This window comes from Elaeis guineensis, chromosome 3 (genome assembly GCF_000442705.2).
Source record: "Elaeis guineensis isolate ETL-2024a chromosome 3, EG11, whole genome shotgun sequence".
NCBI classification, from domain to species: Eukaryota; Viridiplantae; Streptophyta; class Magnoliopsida; order Arecales; family Arecaceae; genus Elaeis; species Elaeis guineensis.
The window spans coordinates 22,970,331-22,990,619 of record NC_025995.2 but is presented as its reverse complement, the minus strand read 5'-3'; the positions used below and the strand labels follow the sequence as shown (position 1 = coordinate 22,990,619).

The window sequence follows — 20,289 nt, the reverse complement described above, 5'->3', positions numbered from 1 at the left end:
TCTATTAGCTTAGCATGAGTTAAATATATCATAAGCATCACTATGCACTAAGTCAATATAATATCAAGCCCTATAGCAAGGCTTGTGGATAGCACAATAAACTCACTATAGTTTTTGACATAATCTATTGACTTAGCATGAAGAAAGGCATAGGTAGTGTTCTTAACACTTTGTTATTATGTCTTAATATAACTTAAATGAAGGACTTAGATCTCAAACACATCCAAAAAAAATATATATATATATATATCCATCACAGGTTATATATATATATATATATATATATATATATATATATATAACTACTAGCATAAAAGAGCATATAAAGAAATTGGATGGTTATGGACTTTTCTAGTGTAATCCACCCGAGCCACTTGGAAGGATTACGGGTCTCATCCTAGGTGCATCATAGATTGAACCATTTCATGATCGATCTTCATGCGTCTCTGCTTTCAAGCTGCATGATAGTCCAGTTTTCATCTTCATGAAGGCTTCGATGAATGCTCCGTCTTCTTTTTTTATTTATAAATATAAAGAAATAATTTTTATCTATTTATAAATAAAATTTTTTATCATTAATTTTACATCAACATGTAAAAATCTCAATCAACAGTTGAAAATATACATAAGAAGAAAAAGAAAGATACAACTGAAAATATAATACATCAGGGGCACCCAGTCCCTATTTAAAAATTACAACCATTGTAGATACATCTGTACAATTAGCCATCACAGATACATTCATAGATACATCCATCACATGGGTATTTCTAGTCCATAACCATCCATCATGTAATTTATAATAAATTTATAAAGCATGATAATAAACTATCCATATTATTCTAATTGTAATATCATTCATACACATATCATTAAGATGTTTAAATTCACGATCACAGGATCCATTTAGGGTTTTTGATTCGGATTCACTCTTGATCCAATTTCAATTATGAGTTAACCATATGTCACCCTCTTGAGTTAAGTTAACCAATTCTTAAACAAACCCTAATCTAATTAGCTTCACAAAGATTCGATCAACTATGACTCAAGTCCTAATCAAATTAGGTCAATGACAATTAGATCAATTTTAATTGAACATAAAATCTAATCTAATTACAACTATGAATCTGATTTGCTCTACAATCATAAACCCTAATCGCATTGGGCCAATGAATTGTAGTCAAATTAAGTTCATAGTTCTAATCAGGTTGGACTTTTTGTTCAATTAAACCAAGAGAAGAATTCCTTCTTAACCCAATGCGCCATTTGTTTCTGAGGTCCAAGAGTTGGATGCATTTTTGGCATTTTAAATGGCTTCCAAGAGTTGGATAATAAGGGGACTCTCCATGCTAAAAATAGGAGAAACCTCACATGTGAAGGTGTTCATGCTAAAAACAGAAAAAATCTACGCTAACCCTCTTGTTCATTGTGCAAAAGAGTTTCATGCATTGTGGCATCTTATCCACTTATGGTATGGCATCCAAATGTTGGAAACCAGATGGGACACCTTGCTAAAACAAGAAATGTTTTCACACCTCCTGAAATCTATGCCTCAGGGAGGAGTCTTCTGAGAGAAGGACTCCTCCATCCTTCACACCAAAAATATTTTTGGTGCCCCTGGTTTTGTCACCCAAGTGTTGGGTGGTTGGAGGGTGTTTGACATCTTTCATGATTTTTATTTGAGTCAAGATTTGGGCTGAAAATGGCTGATTCTATTGGGCTTGGGTGTGGGTTATTTAACCAAGAGAAGAATACCTCCTTCAAGGCATTAAAAACTTAAAGATAAGGGGAGAAATGAAGAGACTCCCTTCCACATTAAATACTCCCATCAAATGGCATGGAAAGGATGCATGAAACTCTTTCATGCAAGAAATGAGGCGCCCTCTTATATTAAATGGCATGGGAAATTAATGGTGTGGAGAAGCCCATCAAGCATGCAATACTTGGACGCCACTATTAGCAAACTGAGATACACCTACATGAAAGATATAAGGATAAAGGCCTAAAAAATGTGGGGATATATCTGCACCCACGTTGGTATACATGTTTGGTTAAATATGGATATGTCCGATGTGGATGTAGCTTATACCCATATTTTTTCTTTTCGTGTGTGTATCCCCGCTTGACCCACGTAACATCTAACGTAGGTGAGAGTGTATACATGGATATAGACCTAGTGTACACCCTCCTTTATCAAACGTGGATAACTAAATACATACGAATCAGAATTCGTGGGAGTTACCAAAGCGTGGGCATAAATGGACCTCTACTATTAATAATAAAACAAAGATATATAATTAACTTTTGGACATTACTGTCCTATTTAATTTCAAAATGTAGATCACCTATTATAGTAAATAAAAATAGAAATGATGCATTGATAACTTATTTAAGTATCTTGTAACATTAAATAATATATGAAGGCTAGTAGCTTCAAAGAGATGAAACAATTGTAAATAAGATAATCTTTATCATTGCATTAAAGAGAACTAAATATACATAGTGGTAGTCTCAAAAGAATTATCCCAACAACTTTTTTAGTTTTATTAAAACCTAAAGAATAAGACCATATATCATCAGATTTTTGAATATAAAAGAAAATAAATACTAGAACTCAAAATATGAAATAAACAAGTTTCAGTTGATTTCCTGTACTTTATACATAAATTCTAAGCTCACTTTTGCTCCACCAAAAAGAGAATAAAGTAAACTAGAATAGATGACATTAAAAAGTCAACTTTACAAAATTTGAGAGTTTATTAACCTATAAAGCCATCAGCAAGACAATCCCTATTTTTTCTTGACACCATCCATCATATCCCCGATCTAAATATGCAAAAGAAAGAATATATATATATATATATATATATATATATATATATATATATATATATATGTGTGTGTGTGTGTGTGTGTGTGTGTGTGTGTGTCATTTTAGAGCTTAAATCACTATTAAAAATATATGTATATAGACACATACATAATCTTTCTACCAAATAATATGAGTGGCTACAACATGTTTCATTAAAGTTTTACCTATTCACATAACACCTCTATACAAACCAAGTTGCTATTCATACCACCAACAGTGAAATGTATGGAAAGCATGAGGGGTGTGCTTACATATATAACTAGTTTTGTTTGTTGGCACTATATTCCTGAACTTTAATTCCTATCCTTCCTCAACCCTATAGCATGCTGACATTCCACAAGCTCCTTAGTTTAACTTCTTGATAGAATAGAGCTTATGTTACCATAATTTGTTGCTCCAATTGAATGGAGAACTAATTTATCACCGCCCCCAACAAGCCCGATGCCGTCATCACCGCCCCCGACAAGCCCGACGCCATCATCCCTTTTGACAGTGGATGCAACTACAGTTACATCCACTAGATCAACAGCATCACACTGAAAAAATTAGAGAAGGAAATTTAGACTAATAAATGGTGTGAAGACATTAGTAAAGAATTTAATTAGCAGCAAGAATATCCTTACATTAACACTAAATGCTCCCATATGAAATCCAGTTACACCTTTCACGTTTCGACGAGTCCACCAGTGGAGGCACAAATAGGTAGCTGCAATAGATTCCACTTATCATCAATCTTTAGGCATTGTCTTGTATATCATTTGCACAATTACTTCGTCTTAAAAGATGAAGCTTCATACCAGAGAAATTTGTCACATTTTGACCTTTAACACCAAAAGAACAACAATGCTAGTTTCCTTTTCTCTTTATTCTCTTTTTTAATAGGTAAAATTGTCGTATCATCCTAAAAGCATGAACTAAAGAATAGCTTAGAATTACAAGCTATATGAATCCAAACATATACAAAATAAAGTAACCAAGTCAAGCCTTAAAGAAATTGTCACAACATTATATTCCATCAGTCTATTTTTGATACATGAAGCTAGCTGGTCCTGTCAAAACCAAGGATCCATGAGAAAAGAATCCATACCATTCCATCTTGCATACCTTGCATTTGGATAAGACTGCATGGTTCAAATATACTAGGAATAATGATAAAATCAGCTCCAGCTAGCATCATATGTGCGAAGGGAACATTGAACTTTGCAATTCCTCGAGCCTTGTTTGGATACTTCACTTCTAACTGCTCAAGCTGTTGCTCCATTTTCTTCTAGCCAGTTTCTTGCAGATAAGACATAAGTTTTTAGCAAATCCTATGCATTCCTTATGTAAGTCATACATAGAAGTTAAAAGAATCAGGTAGTATTATTTACAAGAACAATTATCTGAACATGCTCATCAATGAAGTGAGGAATAGTTGCTACTAGAATATCTAAGCCTTTCTGCTCTTCTAGTCTACCAATAAAAGCTATAATAGGGATGTTTCGATCCACAAGCAACCCTACTTCTGCTTGCAACATTTTCTTATTAAGAGCTTTTGCCTCCCTCACCTAAAAATGTTCTTTAATGAGAAATTTACAATGAGATGATTAGGTTGCATTGACATCTTAGGAAGATCTCATAGTTATTGGATCGTAATTGTGATGGCCCAGCCCATGTAAGAATCCCAGCCCACCAAAGCCCAAAATGAAAAAAAAAAAAAGAAAGAAAAAGAAGGAAAAGAAAAGAAAAAGAAAAAGAAAAGAAAAAGAAGGAAAAGAAAAGAAAAAAAAAGAAAAAGAAGAAGAAAAATAATATAATAATAATATAATAATAATAAATAGGATTTTCTCCTCTCTCTTCCGTGAAGAAAAAAAGAAAAAAAAAAGAAGAAAGAAAAGAAGAAATAAAAATAAAATTAATTAATTAATAAATAATGATATAAATAATAAAATATGAGAAAGAGAGTTTCTCTCTCTTCCCTCTCTTTCTTCAACCTGAACTAGTATTTTCTCTCTCTAAATTTGGACTTTCTCTCTCTACTTTCTCTCTCTAAAATCCTTTCTCTAGATTATTTCTTTCTCTTAAGATTTCTAAAATTTTGAGAAGAATGATGATGAATTTAAATGATCCTCGTGATGAATTTTTGATCTGTGATCGTCGGACGGTACACCGACATCCACTTTGATCAGATCAGGTATTTTTAGATTTTATTTCTCATGATTTTATTGAATTGTCCACATGATAATCTTAACATGATTTGATCTGATCGATCGAATTTATTGAATCATATTGTCTGAAGAATTCAAGATGAGTTTTCTCTCTCTAAAATTTTTTTTCTCCAGAATTTTTTCTCTCTAAAATATTCTCTCTCTTGATTGATTCTCTCTCTAAAAAGGTTAGTGAATGAAAAAATTTCTTTTAATAGTCTTGATCTGATTCTAATGAAGAACCCTGATCCATAGTTGTCAGACAACATACTGGCACCCACCTTAATCAGACCATGAATCTTTAGATTTGATCATCCATGATTTCGATCTAGCCATAATTTGATTTGATCATGTTGATTTCACCAATCGAGATATTGGACCAATCGTAATGTTGGATTGTGTCACCTAATCAATTCAAATTATACCTCATGAATTCTCTCTCCTCTGATTTTCTCTCTCCACTTGATTTTATAAAATCGATGAAGAAACCTCGATCCTATCACTTCGAATCTGATTTGATCTGATAGTCAAACTTTGGATCATTTAGGTCCTAATTAGATTTTGATTAGATAAAATTAGATGATCGGACCCAATCTAAACTGTTGAAATATGATATTCGTATTCTTTCTAATTATTGAAATTGATTCTATATAGGATTGTGGATGTTTGATCATGGGATATCACGATATGATCTACGAATAAAATTTTTGAAAGAAAAATTTATAAAATTATGTGGATTTATTGGAATGCGTTTGAGATAAGTAATGTTTCAATTTTTCTAGATTTATCGATAAATTATAATATATTTTTCTGACATGATTTGTGAAACGATGTATGAATTGGATGAATGGTATTTTGTTATGAAAATATCTTATTTGAAATATTATGATGAAGCATGATCGAATATATTGATTCCATGATGCATTATATTGATTGATTTCGATACTACATGATTATATATTTTATTATCGAAATTAGAATATGAAATATGATTTATGAAGAATTATGATATAAGAAATATTATGAATTGACAACCTGACTATGTAAAGGACCCTGCCAATGGGGGCATATACGTTGGCAATTGATTTGTCCTGAGGGTTTACGTCGTCAGAGAGACCAGCGATAAACTGTCAGAGAGACCAGCGGTTCCGAAGGACTTAGCTGTCAGATGATTTGCAGCTCACCGCAAGAAGATACGCAGTGTTATGATCCTGCCACAAGAAAAATATGATCATAGCTCATGGTTGACGAAAAAAATTTAAGAACGAAAGAAATTAAAATCTGAAAAGAAACTTGAATTTTTGAAAAAAAAAATGAAATTGGCATGAATTATGTTGCATAATTGAAATTGATTTCGAATTGATGAACTCTATATACTTATTTTCTATAAATGATTATTTACTTAAATTCTTGATGAAATCTATTGAGAAATGATCATTTCTTACTGGGCTGTCTAGCTCATTACCTCCTATTTTACTATTTTTACAGATGTTGAAGAATTAAGATGATACAAGATATGAATGGAAGAGTGATCAGAAGCAGAATCTCTATACTTTTATTTTTGGTTGAAAGTCTTATTAAATTTGATGTAAGACCTATGAATCATTGTTGAATTTATTGAGATATTAAAGAAAAAAATTTAGGTTGTTATATTTTAGATTTAAATTGTTGACTAATTATTCTGCTGTTGTTTTAGGATAGTATGATAAGATGCCTTGCATGCTTATGGGAAGAGTTTTCTATGAGTATACGGCGGTTGCCATGACCCTTGATTCAAAATCTCAGGTCGGGGGCGTGATAATTAATATGGTATCAGAGCATAAGTGGATAAATTATGAAACATAGAATCAGATATAGAATGGGTGTAAGTGGATAGACACCAGGGACATTATAGTATAGATCTTTGATGATTGTAGTGGAAAAAATATTTATAAATTTTGATTAAACATTGGGATTATGTATGAAAGGATCACAAGAGATTATAACATATAAAATTTGAAATATGATGGATGATCTATTGATCATGATATGATTAGTTAGATCTTGATCGAAAGTAATCACAAAAGGATTGACATAAAATTTTATTGTGCATTATGGTTATTAATTTGATCATTGGTTATTCAAGTGAATCGTGAGTTCAAATTCGATGTGAGAATAATACTATGATATTACTTCTAGTTGAGAAGTTGACTATTATTAGCAAGATAAAGATTTGACGATAAAATATTATTCCAGGATGGACTAAGAAAAATCTTTTATGATGCTTGATTTGAATATTTATCGAAATTGAATTTGGTATGTGGATTATATATAAAGTGGCATATTAGGATGAATGCATATTTGAGGATATTGCAAAGAAACTAATTTCTTATTGATGAAATCGATTATGAGGTTGTAGAATATTCATCGTACTGGAATCTTGAATCATCATCTTTAGATCTAGATAATGGATTTTATTATGTCTCTTGGAGAGTACATGATGTGTATGAAATTTCAATTTAAAGATTTCATATCTAAGTTGATCAAGAGATTTTCTGATATTATTGTTGAGGTTGTTAATGAAAAATTAATATCTTTAGATTAAGATAAAAGATTTAATTTATATTTATTTCAGATTAAGGGATCCATGTGAATTTACAATTTAGAAATTTTGGATTTAAGAATTGATAGGAGTTCCTTTGCTTTTGTTAACGAGGTCCCTAATTGAATCTACTATTAAATGTAGATTTGATTTTTGAAGCTTGTATGATTGTTATGAAAGGATATTTGATAGATATTGAAGATCTTGATGATAGAAATTTTAGAAAAAAAATAATGATTTGAAATTCTTATATATTCTAATTATGTCCAAATTTGGTGGAGCATTGAAGGATTTTTTTCATTGATTTGATTTATAAGAATTTTTGATTTAAAAATTATCGAATTGAATTGATATGAGAATTAAGATTTGATTCATATTGATTATAGTAAATCTATATGATGGTTCAAATATGATATTGGACTCAAGGGTTAATCAAGATTATTGTACACCAGTAAAAATATGAATGAGAATCGAAAGTTAATCTTTGGCTTCAATTATAATTTAAAATTTTAGATCTTTTCTATTGATAAGATAAAGAAATAATTTGATCAAACTTTTTTTTTTGGTGAATCTAAGAAATTTTGATTGTTAGATCAGAGTGCGCAGCGGAAGCATGGTAATTTGGATTACTTTGAGTAAGTCAGGAATGTTAACCCTTTGAGTTAAAGAATTATGATAGATGATATGGTTTGATACAAAAAAAAATTATTGATATTAGAAAGAATAATATTTTAAAATTTTGAATTATTTTAGATATTCTAATGTGATTTTTAAAAGTAGTGCTTCCACCCATTATGCTAAAAAAAAAATATTTAGCATCCTAATTTTAGGATGAGTGGACCTTTGATTTTTGATTTTAGATTTAGAATATCCTAAAATTAAATTTTATAATTCTCTATTTATTAGGAAGAATTTGAGATCGTTTATCGAATGATGATTTTGATCTTAGATTATTATACTCAAATATTTATCTCCAGGGTATAATGAAATTTGAAGTTAGAACTCTTTTGATCATTATTATTTCTCTGACTGAATGGAAAAGATTGAGGTTATCTATTGATATTGACGATTGTTCTACAAAAGATAGATTGGAGTTATTTATAATTTAATTTGATAATGAACCGATTAATTAAGAGTAGTGAATGTTTAGATAAAGCAAATTGATATACTTACTTAGAATAGAGACATTGATTTTGATTATAAGAAAAATATAGTTTTGATTTAGATCAATTTTTGAGTAATTGATTCTTATTATGGAATGACTTAATGATAAAATTTGCTTCAAAAATTAGAATATTTAAGAGTTTGAGGGTTTGAGTAAGAAAATTTTGATGACTAGAAATAGTGATATTGATTCAATCAACAATGGTGATATTGATCTTTATGAAATGACTTAATGATGAAGTTATATCGAGAATTAAAATATCAAAAGTTCGAGAATGAGATTGAAATGATAAATCTTCAACCTTTGAAAGTACGAATAAGAAAAATATTTTTGAATTTTGATTGATTGGGATATCATCAAATGATTCACATAAGTATGTTTTGCCTAGCTTATGATGGGTTCAAATTAAGAGTGATTAATATTTTAAAAAAATATATAAATAAATAAATGAATGATGATGAATGAAGTTCTTATGCAAGAATAGAGACATTGACCTTCTTCTATTCACAAGGGATAGATTTGATTTTAATTTGAGTCATGAGATATTGAACTTTAATTTTTACAGGAAATGAGATCATAATTTTGAAATCTTGAAACATTAAAAATTTTTGAGATGTTGATCTTGATAAATAAAAAAATGAATGGTTTCGTTTCAGATAGATATTTGATGTACCAACTTTTTTTTTATGAAATGATTTAAGAATAAATTTACATCAAGAATTAAAATATTAAAATATTTATGGATGAGATTCAAGTAAGAAACTATGAAGACTCAAGCAAGAAAAATTTCGAGGATGAAATTTTTTTTAGAGGAGAAGAATGTGATGGCCCAGCCATGTAAGAATCCCAGCCCACCAAAGCCTAAAATGAAAAAAAAAAGAAAGAAAATAGGGGAGAACACTTCCAAAGGGAGTCTTCTTCCTCCTCTCGCCGACTCCCAATCGGAGTCGGAAAGAGCCCCCTCCGGCTCTATTTAAGGAGGAGAACCCTCCTCTCTCCCTCTCATCGAGAAATCCTGGGGCAAAATGGCGGCAATCATCGAAAAATCCTCACGGAGACCCGTCCCTGTGCCCGTCCAATTGCTCACCGGAAAAGCCTCGCCGGTGTCGGAGGTAAGCCTCCTCTCCTTCCTCTCTTTTCCCCTTTCCTTTCCGTGCCGGTGTGCATGCTCGCCGGCGACCAGAGTCGTCGGATTTTGTTGCGGAAGAACCTCTATTTTTGCCCATTTTTCTTCGACTTTTCCGACGCCGGTGGTCACTGCCGACCATCGGTTTGGCCCTCCTCTCGTCGTCAGGTCACCCCCCTCCTGCCGATGGCCGCCCCATGTCGGTTGCACCGCCGGCCCGCCAGCCAACAGGGGGTTGTGAGATCCTCTGTTTTGGCCCAAAAGAACCCACGGGAAGAAGAAGAAAGAAGAAAAAGAAAAGAAGAAGAAGAAAAAGAAAAGAAAAAGAAGGAAAAGAAAAGAAAAAGAAAAAGAAAAGAAAAAGAAGGAAAAGAAAAGAAAAAAAGAAAAAAAAAGAGAAAAAGAAGAAGAAAAATAATATAATAATAATAATATAATAATAAATAGGATTTTCTTCTCTCTCTTTCGTGAAGAAAAAAAGAAAAAAAAAGAAAGAAAAATAAAATTAATTAATTAATAAATAATGATATAAATAATAAAATATGAGAAAGAGAGTTTCTCTCTCTTCCCTCTCTTTCTTCAGTCTGAACTAGTATTTTCTCTCTCTAGATTTGAACTTTCTCTCTCTACTTTCTCTCTCTAAAATTCTCTCTCTAGATTATTTCTCTCTTAAGATTTCTAGAATTTTGAGAAGAATGATGATGAATTTAAATAATCTTCGTGATGAATTTTTGATCTGTGATCGTCGGACGGTACACCGACATCCACTTTGATCAGATCAGGTATTTTTAGATTTTATTTCTCATGATTTTATTGAATTGTTCACATGATAATCTTAACATGATTTGATCTGATCGATCGAATTTGTTGAATTATATTGTCGGAAGAATTCAAGATGAGTTTTCTCTCTCTAGAATTTTCTCTCTCTAAAATATTCTCTCTCTTGATTGATTCTCTCTCTAAAAAGGTTAGTGAATGAAAAAAATTCTTTTAATAGTCTTGATCTGATTCTAATGAAGAACCCTGATCCATGGTTGTCAAACAGCATACTGGCACCCACCTTAATCAGACCATGAATCATTAGATTTGATCATCCATGATTTCGATCTAGCTATGACTTGATTTGATCATGTTGATTTCACCAATCGAGATATTGGACCAATCGTAATGTTGGATTGTGTCACCTGATCAATTCGAATTGTACCTCATAAATTCTCTCTCCTCTGATTTTCTCTCTCCACTTGATTTTATGAAATTGATGAAGAAACCTCAGTCCTATCACTTCAAATCTGATTTGATCTGATAGTCAAATTTTGGATCATTTAGGTCCTAATTAGATTTTGATTAGATAAAATTAGATGATCGGACCCAATCTAAACTGTTGAAATATGGTATTCGTATTCTTTCTAATTATTGAAATTGATTCTATATAGGATTGTGGATGTTTGATCATAGGATATCACGATATGATCTACGAACAAAATTTTTGGAAGAAAAATTTATAGAATTATGTGGGTTTATTGGAATACGTTCGAGATAAATAATGTTTCACTTTTTTTAGATTTATCGATAAATTATAATATATTTTTCTGACATGATTTGTGAAACGATGCATGAATTGGATGAATGGTATTTTGTTATGAGAATATCTTATTTGAAATGTTATGATGAAGCATGATCGAACATATTGATTCCATGATGCATTATATTGATTGATTTCGATACTACATGATTATATGTTTTATTATCGAAATTAGAATATGAAATATGATTTATGAAGAATTATGATATAAGAAACATTATGAATTAACAACCTGACTATGTAAAGGACCCTGCCAATGGGGGCATATACGTTGGCAATTGATTTGTCCTGAGGATTTACGTCGCTAGAGAGACCAGCGACAAACCGCCAGAGAGACTAGCGGTTTCGAAGGACTTTGCTACCAGATGATTCGCAGCTCATCGCAAGAAGATACGCGGTGTTATGACCCTGCCACAGGAAAAATATGGTTATAGCTCATGGTTGACGAAAATAATTTAAGAATGAAAGAAATTGAAATCTGGAAAGAAACTTGAATTTTCGAAAAGGAAATGAAATTGGCATGAATTATGTTGCATAATTGAAATTGATTTCGAATTGATGAACTCTATATACTTATTTTCTATAAATGATTATTTACTTAAATGCCTGATGAAATCTGTTGAGAAGTGATCATTGCTTACTGGGCTGTCTAGCTTATTACCTCCTATTTTACTGTTTTTACAGATGTTGAGGAATTAAGATGATACAAGATATGAATGGAAGAGTGATCAGAAGTAGAATCTCTATACTTTTATTTTCGGTTGAAAGTCTTATTGAATTTGATGTAAGGCCTATGAATCATTGTTGAATTTATTGAGATATTAAAGAAAAAAATTTAGATCGTTATATTTTAGATTTAAATTGTTGACTAATTATTCCGCTATTGTTTTAGGATAGTATGATAAGATGCCTTGCATGCTTATGGGAAGAGTTTTCTATGAGTATGCGGCGGTTGCTATGACCCTCGATTTAAAATCTCGGGTCGGGAGCGTGACAGTAATAGACACTGATATATCTATCTATTGCTGGATTCCATTCTTGAACATCCATCCCATTCATAATACTGGTGATGCCAGTCTTACGAAGAATGTTATCCAATTCAAAACCTTTTTCAAGACCTGAAAGAATCTCTGTAGCATAATATGGGCTCACGGTTAAGATGCAGTCTGATCTAATATTCCTGCCGTCATCCAATTAATTTTCCTTCCTTTCATAGGTTTATCATAACTGCAAAAACAAGGATGAAAAATTTATGCATTTGAAACTTAAGGAAAAACTGTACTAATGCCAATTTTCCTACAAGGCAAATTATGGGTCCATACCCATCAATAAAATCGAAGGAAGAAATGAAATGATCTGGGAGATCAAGAAGTTCAAAATCCAAAAATGCAAATCAGCCCTAGTAAGCAATATTGTGGATGCAGAAAACCACCTAAAAATAATGTCAAACCAATGCTCAGCCTAGTTGTTTGATATCTGTACTGATAACTAAAAACAAGATAATATTCAAACTACAAAGAAAGCTCACCTTGGCACTCATGTAAATGCCATTTGGTTTATAGATACTCTTCAAGTAACGAGGAAGAAGAACAGTGTGCCAATCATTAGCAATAAACACAACATCTTCCCCTGCACAAAAAATCCACAAACTGATGCCAAGAGAAAAGACTTGAATATGATATGTTAGAAGTTTGACATTGTTAACTTGTGAGAAGTAGCAATTAAACTACATACCATATAATTCAGAGAAATATTTGCTATTACTGAGATTCAGAACTCTTGGAGCTTCCAAAGCTGTCTGAAAGCAACAATTACAATTATTTTTTTCTTGAACAAAAACAAATACACATTATTATTTTCAAAAGTTGTAGGGAAAATTTTTGCAAAATCTTAGTACATGGTGAAGTTGGAAATCACTGGAGAATATTTTTGTATGATTTTACTGTAACAATATGAAATGATCCAGAACAGTCGTGACAAGAGAATTTTCACATTTTATTTCAAATATACAGTTGCTAAGAAAAAGTGAAGCATAGCATGGAAAGGAACGATAAAACTCTAAAATCCTCTGCAAATTAAGCCACTTGTGAATCACAAGGTTTAACAAATTGCTGAAGATTGGAAAGTGTTGGCACACTTTTTCCATCAAAGAGTTCAAAGTTAAGGCCCAACAAACTTAGTAGCAGGTGAAGAATTATGGTTGGTGCAAGTAGCTCTACATAGCAAGAGTAATACAACACAGAGCAGCACCTTATATTCTGAATACCAAGAAAGGCAACCTATTTGCCATTCCCAGTATTCATGACATGCAAACTCAATTTGGTTTTTTGTGCTAGAGATCAGTGAGTAATATGCATGCTCAGATAAATGTAAAACTTTGGTCTCATTTTTTCACAAAGATGCCATAGAAAAATATTGTTTAACAAGAGTTTATTTTAATTCATTAGCAATACAATCCACACACATGTATTTGTTTCTTAAAGAAGAATTACATTCAAGAGATCAATAGTAAACCTTTTATATTAACTAGGAGAGGGAAATTGCTCACCAAGCATAAAAAGACAGAAGTGCAGCTGGTGGTCTTCATAATCTATTCCAACATTAGGACCATATAGTTTCCCTCCAATTTTTTCCCATACCTAAGGGATTATGATTAAAAAAGGGCACCTTGAATTCTGCTGACAAGCCCGATGTCGTCGTCGCCTTCATCCACTACCACGCCGGCCTCTCCCCACCCTGGCTCTGCACCTTCATCCACTACCGTCCCACTGTCCTCACCACTGACGACCGCACCAACCTCCTCCCCAAGCTCAAGCTCCTCAAGTGCCTCCTACCCTCCCCCGGCCCCACCAAGTGAAGGGAAAGAAAGTCTGTTTCTAACAGATAACCGGAGTTGCATCTAAAATTTTCTATATGTTCAACTAAATAAAGATTAAATCTATATCTGATATGCAGCAGAATACGAATCAAATCTTCGAAATCTAGATTCAAACTCTCGCGTAGCCCTGGATCTGCAGGCCCTCTACTTCACGCGCACGCCAAGCACCGCAGGAAAGTGGGATGAAGCCTCAGATTGAAGCACCTTCACAAAGGCCACTAAAGAAGGGAAGAGAGGTGCTGGTGAGACACCTCACTCCAGTAAGAAGGATGCCCAAGAGAGGCCCACGGCAAGGAGGAAGAGGGCGACAAGATAAGGGACATGCCAAGATGGGGATGCCCACAATGCCTCACGCCTCTCTCTCTTTTTCTCTCTTTCACACAATCTAATTGCTATTGATTGTTCACTATCTCATAGCTAGAGACCCTCTCTATTTATAGATGATTCTCCATGATCCATAAGATTAGAATTCTTAATTCAAACAGGCTTTGAATTAATCCATAACTTATCCAAGAAGGACTCTTAGTTGTGAAAGGATTGGCGCCTTGGCACCTACATGCACCCACGTCCACACCCATATGGGATGGCCCACAACCAGTACCATATCAGGTGTTGGTCAGCCATGGAGGTGAGAGAGTCTCAGTAAAAGTAAACTCTAAGGATCTCATCCAATAATAGATCAATTCGAATCTAATTCGAAGCTGATTTGAAATAATTTCGAATAGGCTGTCAATCCTAAACTATTTAAGATTTAGGATCAAATCTAACTTGAAATTTTGAATCCAATTAAGTATAATTAAATCAGATCTAATCTGAAATTAATTAGCACTTAAATTCAATTTTTCATAGGATTCTTCGATCATAGATCATAAACTATTCATCTCCAGGATAGAACCTGAACCTCATATGTAGTGCTAGCTAGCATAGTCAACTCCTCTATTCTATTTGATCCATAACTTAATTCTCAATCAAGTTAGTCTATATATTCAATCAAGTCAAGTACTTTCAAATTGGATATATAAACATAGGTCAATACTTTCTTATATCGTCTGACTTTTGTGCGTGACTCCATAGGTTCAAACACTACGTCAGTAGCATAGGAATTGCTTCCTGTACTAATCGAAGATACCATCTAGCAATGGTTCCCGACATTCGGATAGATCAAATAATCGCAAGAGAATATTTCAGAACCTATGCATATGGTTATCGCATAATTCATTCCTTTGATCCTGAATGCTTTAGGATGATCTAGGATTAACTGTCAACCCAGACTGTTTCATCCACATTATATTTCAACCTTTCAAATCCATCTAGTGGATTATCTTGATCAAGATTTTACTAAATTGAAATACAGTGATACATCAGCTCCTATAATTCGGAGGGATCAATTCCATTTTGATCCACACACAGATTTTGTAAGTACTTGACTGTATCCAGTAGTCTTTCATCACTACATTAGAAATGCAGATAGTTTGACACCAAAGCACAGTGAGTTGCTTGCAAGTCACTATAGTGATCTCAGATCTGAGGGACACTTATGTCCATATGCTTCGTGAGCAGCTTTTGACAGCAGAGTGCTCAGCAGGTGAGTCACTTGATCGGTGACGATGTACTCCTATATCTCATCTGTATGCCATACCAGTGTCTCTACACTCCTTGGTTAAGAGGACAACAAACTCATATGGTACACAACAATCTTCACTCGATAAATGTTATCATCCTATAATGATGTATTATTTGATCGTGAATATATTTAAAAACTATACGATAAATCTTCCTTTATCGATTACTAATATAGTTCTAAAGACTTCATCATAATACAAGAGTTCTATAAGAATGATGTAACTTTATGATAAATAATATCAAAATAACTTTTATTTATCAATGAATAATTCATATACAAAAGAAACTCAATTGTCATACGATTGATTTTAGGATATATTTTTCAACAACTTTCATTTGGACTAAAGCTAATCGGGGCAGTATCTAATACCCATCTTTCATTTGAAATCATCGAACTCTTTGATCCTGAGAGCTTTAGTAAAGAGATCGGCTAGATTCTCCTTTCCATTGATCTTTTGAAGTTTGACGTTACCTCGATCCATGATTGCTCATACCAGATGATAGCAGTGTAGAATATGCTTGATGCATTGGTGTGACTTTGGTTCTTTCACCTGAGCTATGGCTCCAGTGCTGTCACAGTACAGCAGGACAGGGCCATCAATAGAAGGTGTAACTCCCAGCTCGATGATTAATTTCTGCAATCACACCACCTCTTTTGCAGCATCGGATATAGCAATGTATTTCACTTCACATATAGAATCGGCAATAGTTGTTGCTTGAAATTCTTCCAGCAAATAGCTCCTCCATTCAAAATACGTAGCCCGACACGTTTCTGCTATCATCACAATCTGATTGAAAATTAAAATCAGTATATACACAAGTTTCAGATCAGTATCTCCACAGATAAGTCATTGATCTTTAGTATTTCTCAAATACTTTAGGATTATCATCACAACCTTTCAATAATTTTTATCCAGATCAGACTTGTACCTACTCACTACCCCTAGTGAATAGGCCACACCAACCTCATATACATCATGGTGTACATGATAGATCCTATTACCGAAGCATATGGTATTCTACTCATACGCTCTCTCTCTTGAGGGGTTGTCAGACAATCCTTCTTGAAAAGAGTAATTTCATGACCTATCGGAAGATAGTCTTTCTTAAAATTTCTCATGTTGAATTATTTCAACATGGTATCGGTATACGTAGATTGGGACAATCCAAGAACCATCTAGATCTATCATATAGATCTTCATCTCTAAGATGTAGGATGCTTCTTCCAAATCCTTTATGGAGAACTATGATGATAACCACAGCTTCACACTCTGCAAAGCTGGGATATCATTTTGTATTAACAGTATATCATCCACATATAGTACAAGAAAGATGACCACAGAATTATTAGTCCACTTGTAGATGCAAGGCTCTTCTCCATTCCTAATGAAGCTATACATTTTGATCACCTTATCAAAATACATGTTCCAACTTTTAGACGTTTGTTTAAGTCCATAAATGGACCTATTCAGCTTGCACACCTTAGACTCGTCTGTGGATGTGAACCCTTCAGATTGTATCATATACACCTCTTCTTCTAGCTCCCCATTAAGAAAAGTAATTTGACATCCATTTGTCAGATTTTATAATCTAAGTGTGCAGCTATAGCCGGCATAATCTGGATGGACTTGAGTATTATCATAGGAGAGAATATCATATCATAATCAATACCATAGTATTGACGGTAGCCCTTGGCAACTAAATGGGCTTTATAGGTCTCTACCTTTCTATTGGCTCCTCTTTTCTTTTTGAAAATCTACTTGCACTCTATGGGTTTTATCCCTTTGAGTGGATCAACTAGTGTCCATACACCATTGATCTCCATCAACTCCATCTCGGACTTCAAGGCTTTAAGCAATTTCTAGGAGTCAGACCTCTACATGGCCTCCATATAGGTGTTCGGATTCTCATCGTTCTCATCTAGTTTAATAGAATCACCATCTCGAACCAAGAAATCATAGTATTTATCCAGTTGACGTGGTACTCTATTGGATCTCCTTAATGGTGCCTCTACTAGCTCCAGATTCGATTCTTCAATTGTATCTGATTCTATGTGTATCGATCCTTCCACCTCATAAACTTTATCAAGTTCAGTTTTACAGGTATTAGTTTCTTCTCTAAGGAACTTTTTTTCTAAAAAGACTACCCTGTTGTTGACAAACATCTTTTGTTCTTCAGTGAGATAAAAGTAGTATCATTTTATTTTTTTTGGATACCCTACGAACAAGCATTTATCGGACTTAGATCTAAGCTTATCTATCTTTAAATGCTTAACATAAGACGGACACCCCCAGACCCTAAGGTGTGAGAGCACCAGCTTATGCCCAGTCCATATTTCATATGGAGTTTTATCGACAGACTTGCTCGGCACCTTATTCAGAATATAGCAGGCAGTTTCTAAACCATATCTCCAAAAAAAAAATTGGTAGACTCGTAAAGCTCATCATAGATCGGATCATGTCTAACAAGGTTCGATTCTTCCCTTCTGACATCCGATTATATTGTGGTATATCAGGAGAGGTTTACTATGAGAGAATCTCATTCTCTTCTAGATATGTCAGGAAGTCACTGGTGAGGTATTCACCTCCTCGGTCTGATCGAAGGATCTTAATACTCTTTTCAATCTATTTTTCTACTTCATTATAGAATTATTTGAATATTTCGAATGATTTTGATTTATGCTTCATAAAATAAACATACCCATACCTTGATAAGTCATTTGTAAATGTAATAAAGTAGTAGTATCCTCTTCTGATACTTATGTTCATAGGTTCGCATACATCAGTATGTATTAGACCAAGACATCGCTGGCTCTTTCATCTTTTCTCTTAAAAGATGATTTAGTCATCTTACCAAGCAGACAAGATTCATAGGTTGGTAATGATTCATAATCATCTATTTCAAGGATGCGCTCCTTGATTAACCTATAAATCTTTTTCTTGTTCACATGACCAAGCCTATAATGTCAAAGGTAGGATTCACTGACATTATCTATTTTAAGATATTTATTAGATGTGTACATTACACCAACAGGCTATGATATTATGTATATGCCATGTCTTAATTATCCTCGTATAATTGCAGTATCATTCATAATGATATCACAAAAATCATCCTTTATTATAAACTTAAAATTATGTTTGGCCAAAAAGCCTACAGAGATAACATTCATCAAAAAAGAAGGACAATAATGGCAATCATCTAATATTGACACTACTGGACTCAAAGACAAGCTGTAAAGTTTTCAAAGCCAGAACTGAAACTAGGCTTCTATCTCCAACGTTCAAGAACCGCTCGCCTTCTTGAAACTTCCTACTTACCTACAGTCCTTGCAATAAATTATATATATTAATCAGACTTTCGATATCTAATACCTAGGTAGTAGTATCACAAACAGAAAAATTATAAGGAGTTATCATATAAGTACTTTGTGAAGCAACCGATTGCTTCTTTCTCTTGTTTTTAGGCCTGTTTGGGTTAAGGGTGGCTATATAAGCAGGATAATTTCTCTTTCAATGATCCAACTTCTTATAGAAGAAGCATTTCATTTGGCTCTTATCGACTTTCGACGTTTTACTCTGCTTTGGATCGGTGGCATGAGTTTTCTGCACCTTCTTCTTCTTTCCTCTCGTAGAGAATTGATAGTCTATAGATGAACCTCCCACAACATGCACTGGCTCCTTCTAGAGCTGGTGGTCCTTCTCAAATGTCTACAGTAACCCTAGCAAACCATGATAGTTCACCGTAGGCTTCGTCATTTTGTAATGATCGAGAAATGATAGGTAGGATTTCGATAGCGAGTTGAAGATAGCATCATTACCTGACTGTTCTTGTAATGGAAAGCCATATTTTCTCAGGCATTCAATCTGCTTAATCATGTACAGTACATGATCGATGACTGAAGCCTCCTCTCGCATATGGGCATTGAACACTGCACAGAAGATTTTGTGTTTCTCTGCATCTTCTGGGGTGCCGAAGGACTCATTTAATATTTGAATGATCTCCTCTGGCTGCGCATCTTCAAACTTACGACTAAGTTCATCATTCATGGCTGCCCTCATCACGCAACACACAATCGTGCGGTCATTGAGCCACTTCAAGTATCTCTTGTGGCATGAGGAGCATTGGCAGCAGGTTCTTCAGGTGCCTCATTCGTAAAGATGTATAGAATCCTCTCATACTCCAAAATAATCTTTAACTTTTGATACCAGCTATCGAAATTGGGTCCGATAGGCTTGTCACTTTCCAATAGCGAACAGAGGGATAGTGTGTTGGC

At 33.6% G+C, this 20,289-nt stretch overlaps 1 pseudogene; it reads right to left on the bottom strand.

The window, feature by feature from the left end:
- Window positions 1-1,928: 1,928 nt before the first annotated feature.
- LOC140856214 (granule-bound starch synthase 1, chloroplastic/amyloplastic-like) lies at window positions 1,929-19,860 on the bottom strand (annotated as a pseudogene).
- Window positions 19,861-20,289: the final 429 nt, after the last annotated feature.